The 6,000-nt window shown below is 44.0% G+C and overlaps 1 protein-coding gene across 1 annotated transcript in view; it reads right to left on the reverse strand.

The window, feature by feature from the left end:
• The window catches only part of lingo3a (leucine rich repeat and Ig domain containing 3a), a 34,567-nt gene extending 29,063 nt beyond the window's left edge, over positions 1-5,504 (reverse strand). The window contains exon 1 of the mRNA XM_024421548.2: positions 4,809-5,504. The gene's annotated coding sequence lies outside the window, so the exon portion shown is untranslated. The remainder of the gene's footprint in view (positions 1-4,808) is intronic.
• Positions 5,505-6,000: the final 496 nt, after the last annotated feature.

Genomic DNA, 6,000 nt, shown 5'->3' on the forward strand with positions numbered 1-6,000 from the left:
GTGGAGTCACATCAATCACATTATGGCACATTGGTACAACCAGCTTGTGGCTTGTTTGATGACTAGATGATTATTAATCTAATTACATAATTAAAGAGCTGACCCAAACAATAGGTCCACACAGAGAGAGAGAGAGAGAGGAACCTGAACCATCGTCCCCAAAGGCCCAAGCAAATAGGTGGGATAAAACAGGAATGCCAGAGACGCTATGGCCTATGAGTGATACAGCTACTGTAGTATAGAGCCTGTAGAACTCACCCTGCTGCCCCCACAACCCACTCATGTACCATACCGGAGAGAGATCTGTTTTATGGCCAGAAAGTCACACTATTTCAAGTGGAGCTGCCATGCCCAGAAAATACATCAAATCAAATGAGGTGGAGACTGACAAGTATATAAACTCACAGCCCCCTCCTCGTAAAACTGCCCACTAGGTGATTTAGCGGCTCTGCGGCCACACTCAGTTACACCTAAAAGGTTCATGTTTTTAACTGCTAGCCTCTTACACTACCATACCTCTATCTTCTGCCATTTTGTTGACCTTCTGAAAATAACAGGATCTAAGTGTTTCTGAGTGCATTTTAGAAAAAATGATTACAAATATATTGTTGCTCAATAATTGATATGAAATGTGATGGGAAACCAACAACTAAAAACCTGAACAAAATGACTTGATCACTCCTCAATATATATTCCAGGCTGTAGCAGATCACATTGACCATATAGAAATAATAACCAGCTACAGCACATACAGTATACCACTACTAATGAGTGTTTTTTCTCAGCACCCTTGTATAGACATGACTTGTTCATTCTCTTTCATGCCGAAACCCAAAAGACATACAAAGTAATACAAATCCCTATTTCCGCCTCTCCTCTGTTCTGCCCTGCTATTTTAGTATCTGCGCTGGCAGATGCTCTGGGTGCTACAAAGGGGATACAGGCAAACTCATTAGCTCAGATGCCAAATGTAACTACACGACGGGTTCAAGGGCTCCACTCAACAAGGGGACCGGGGAAACAGAGGAAATGCATTAGGGTTCGTGGAGGTGACAATTGGATAGGTGCGATATGATGATAGGATTGATGATATGTCCACCTCTGATCGAACTGAGGAATATTCCCTATTGTTGCAGAATAATGTTACTTATTAGCTTTGGTCACCAGCAGGTAGACATCATAGTACAATACTGAATCAAGTAACATAATGGTGCTAATTCCAATCACTACACCTCTATTGTACATAGTACACCTTCATAACAAGGCAATGTAGTAAATGAAAGCCCTCACACAAACGTGTAAGACAGGCTCTTTTCAATGTTGTCAATCTGTCTCTTCAATTACTTTCATGAGCTGTGATCCAGGTTTGATGTTCTTAAGGTACGATTGATGTTGCCAAGGGACAGCGCTGCAGTTTGGCAAGGACAGGTCATTCTGAACTTTCATTATGCAACTGAGTGAGTGGGAGGTATATTTCAAGAGTGAACTGTCCAGCTGGACATTTTCACTGTGGCCACTGACATGCCACTAGTAGCCCCTGGGTTGTCCTCCACTACACCTCTACGTGTTCCCTCATTCTCTACTGCAGACTGTGATAGTAGCAGTGTATTAAGCCTGATGACAGGGGATGCATGGGTTTTACTGGCCTCGTAAAGCCATGATGGAACACAATGAAGCTCGGCACTGCCAGTGCTGAGGAGATGTAATGTCACATTTGAGCACAGTGGACATCTTTATATGCAACAGCAGGAGATGGCAAAGGACCGCAGGCATAATGGATACATTGCACTCTGATGCATTCTGGATGCCATAAACATTCATTAGGACATTTCGTTATGGATGGACAGGGTTATACTGTGGCTAGATGCTGTTAAAACACAATTGACTGAGCTGTATAAGTCCAATAGCTACCGGTGCCCTTCTGTTTCTGAAGAACCAATATCCCGTGATAGACCAAGTATAATCGCATCTCATCTTATCTCTCACGTAACAAACATCAGGAAAACCAATAAGGACAGGCATCATCAGAAATAACTCCAGGCATATAGGCAGGTGAATTGGATAGGAGAACTGAACTGCGTTCCACCAGCAGTTATTGTTTCGCTTGTCTGTCTGTCTGCCTGCCTGCCTGTCTCCCTCTCACGGTCTGCGTGTCTAGGGAGGCTAGAAGCCCTAGAGGAGCTCCACAGTCAGTCAGTCCCACTAAGCCAGTCAGTCTGACTGTGGCAGGACAGGGAGTCAGACAACACGTCCCCCTCACCGTGATACGCCTGCAGGATCGATCCTGGGGTGCAACCTTCTCTCAGGCCCATGTCCTGGTAATTAAGATCTAATTGTGTGAGGATGAGCAAAGACACAGGCCGAGCAGGGCGGCACAGAGGAAGCAAATAGAGAAGACACGTTTTAGGGACAAGGAGAGAATACCCACCTACAGAGATAACAAGATCAGATGTCTGTTTTCAAAGGAGCTAGACAATCTATTGCTATCACTAGCCAGCTTCCAACCGGTTACTCAACCTTGTACCTTAGAGGCTGCTGTCCTATACACATAGACTTGGAATCACTAGCCACTTTAATAATGGAACACTAGTCCCTTTCATAATGTTGACATACTGCTTTTCTCATCTCATATCTATATACTGTATTCTATTCTACTGTATTTTAGTCAATTCCGCTCCAACATTGCTCGATCTAATATTTATATACAGTGGGGCAAAAAAGTATTTAGTCAGCCACCAATTGTGCAAGTTCTCCCACTTAAAAAGATGAGAGAGGCCTGTAATTTTCATCATATGTACACTTCAACTATGACAGACAAAATGAGAAAAAAAATCCAGAAAATCACATTGTAGGATTTTTAATGAATTTATTTGCAAATGACGGTGGAAATAAGTATTTGGTCAATAACAAAAGTCTATCTCAATACTTTGTTATATACCCTATGTTGGCAATGACAGAGGTCAAACGTTTTCTGTAAGTCTTCACAAGGTTTTCACACACTGTTGCTGGTATTTTGGCCCATTCCTCCATGCAGATCTCCTCTAGAGCAGTGATGTTTTGGGGCTGTTGCTGGGCAACACGGACTTTCAACTCCCTCCAAAGATTTTCTATGGGGTTGAGATCTGGAGACTGGCTAGGCCACTCCAGGACCTTGAAATGCTTCTTACCAAGCAACTCCTTCGTTGCCTGGGCAGTGTGTTTGGGATCATTGTCATGCTGAAAGACCCAGCCACGTTTCATCTTCAATGCCCTTGCTGATGGAAGGAGGTTTTCACTCAAAATCTCACGATACATGGCCCCATTCATTCTTTCCTTTACACGGATCAGTCGTCCTGGTCCCTTTGCAGAAAAACAGCCCCAAAGCATGATGTTTCCACCCCCATGCTTCACAGTAGGTATGGTGTTCTTTGGATGCAACTCAGCATTCTTTGTCCTCCAAACACGACGAGTTGAATTTTTACCAAAAAGTTATATTTTGGTTTCATCTGACCATATGACATTCTCCCAATCTTCTTCTGGATCATCCAAATGCTCTCTAGCAAACTCAGACGGGCCTGGACATGTACTGGCTTAAGCAGGGGGACACGTCTGGCACTGCAGGATTTGAGTCCCTGGCGGCGTAGTGTGTTACTGATGGTAGGCTTTGTTACTTTGGTCCCAGTTCTCTGCAGGTCATTCACTAGGTCCCCCCGTGTGGTTCTGAGATTTTTGCTCACCGTTCTGTGATCATTTTGACCCCACGGGATGAGATCTTGCGTGGAGCCCCAGATCGAGGGAGATTATCAGTGGTCTTGTATGTCTTCCATTTCCTAATAATTGCTCCCACAGTTGATTTCTTCAAACCAAGCTGCTTACCTATTGCAGATTCAGTCTTCCCAGCCTGGTGCAGGTCTACAATTTTGTTTCTGGTGTCCTTTGACAGCTCTTTGGTATTGGCCATAGTGGAGTTTGGAGTGTGACTGTTTAAGGTTGTGGACAGATGTCGTTTATACTGATAACAAGTTCAAACAGGTGCCATTAATACAGGTAACGAGTGGAGGACAGAGGAGCCTCTTAAAGAAGAAGTTACAGGTCTGTGAGAGCCAGAAATCTTGCTTGTTTGTCGGTGACCAAATACTTATTTTACACCATAAATTGCAAATAAATTCATTAAAAATCCCACAATGTGATTTTCTGGATTTTTTTTCCTAATTTTGTCTGTCATAGTTGAAAATGAATGATGAAAATTACAGGCCTCTCTCATATTTTTAAGTGGGAGAACTTGCACAATTGGTGGCTGACTAAATACTTTTTTGCCGCACTGTATTTCTTAATTCCATTCTTTTAGATTTGTGTGTATTGTTAATTGTTAGATACTACTCCACTGCTGGAGCTAGGAAGACAAGCATTTCGCTACACCCGCAATAACATCTGCTAAATATGTGTATGTGACCAATAAAATTGGATTTGATTATCTGTTATGACTCCATAACCCCAAAACCTAATTTGACCTGAGGCTGATGTAGAAACAACAAACAGAGCCTCTGAGAGAAATAACAGAAGGGTTGGGATGACACTGATGTGATAGGAAACCGCACAAAAGTCCACAAGGCAGGGAGTCAAAACACAATGAAGAGACAGTATCCATTCACGCATCTATGACCTAATCTGTGGTTTGAGAACCTAATTAAATAATGTTTTTATGCCTTCAGTTAATTACAGGTGGGTGTCAGTGTCGGAGTACCCATTCTTAGTTCTCTCTGTTCGGTGTCTATACTGGGTGCATGCCTGTGTGTGTGGAGCTTGTGTATCAGAGGAAGTTGGCTTACCCAGGACTGGAACTTGACTGGTCCATCCACATTCGCAAACCTGTTCCTCACTCAGCGTGTATGTGTCTGTGTGTCTCTGGTTCCGCGGTCTGTCCGTCCGGAGTGTGTGTGCGGTACTGTGATGTTGCTACTCCAGCTTCCTATAGTAGTCAATGAGCCTCCAGCTTTCTATAGCAGTCAGTGAGCCTCCCGCTTCCTATAGCAGTCAGTGAGCCTCCAGCTTCCTATAGCAGTCAGTGAGCCTCCAGCTTGTAGCATCAGCAGCTGAGCCTGACTGCAAATCGCTTTGTTCCCCCTCTCCCCCCGCGCTACCTCCCTATCTATAGAGCATCTACTAACTCCCTCTTCCTCTGCAGATAAAAAGGCAACTGAAGTCTCTCTACTCTCTCTGTTCTTTGTGTTCCAGACCCAGAACCTGGATCCCAGTAGGCACGGGGCTTTGTGTCTAGGGGAGGATGGAGCTCTGCCACAGTGAAAGCCTGGACTGGTGGCAGTGTGCTCTTTCACTACGGAAGCATGCGAGTAAATGTGTGTGTAAGGGAGAGAGACAGCCCTGCGAGTAAATGTGTGTGTAAGGGAGAGAGACAGCCCTGCGAGTAAATGTGTGTGTAAGGGAGAGAGACAGCCCTGCAAGTAAATGTGTGTGTAAGGGAGAGAGACAGCCCTGCAAGTAAATGTGTGTGTAAGGGAGAGATACTGCCGCTACGGCTGCTGCTGTTCAGTGGAACTCATTATGCACTGTTGCTGCCGCTCCACTTCACTGGCTGTTTAGCTTCACAACTTACTCTGATGGTCAATAAACTGCTTAGGGATCATCTCAAAAGTCTAGAAAACAGGAATCCCCCCCCCCAGTAAGCTCTGAAGCTGAGAATGAGATAACTTTTGCTTTACCTTCAGGCATTTCACACAGATATTTTATACTTAAGCCATGCTATTTAATCACAGAGTAAATTTGAGCCTGAGGGCATTGCAGGAGTGTCATATTCAGGTGAACACAGACTGTACCCAATTTCACCCTCTACTGCTGGCTGACTTATTGTCCCTTTATTGTCACTTAGAGACAGCACTTCATGTGCACTGATGGAGAATCTCTATGCAAAATGTAGCAAATGCGAACACAGTTATATTATGTAAGGAACCACCCAGTGATAATATGAAAGGGGTGATATTGTTTTTCTGTACTAGCACCACT

The sequence above is a fragment of the Oncorhynchus tshawytscha genome, linkage group LG05 (genome assembly GCF_018296145.1).
Source record: "Oncorhynchus tshawytscha isolate Ot180627B linkage group LG05, Otsh_v2.0, whole genome shotgun sequence".
Lineage (NCBI taxonomy): Eukaryota > Metazoa > Chordata > Actinopteri > Salmoniformes > Salmonidae > Oncorhynchus > Oncorhynchus tshawytscha.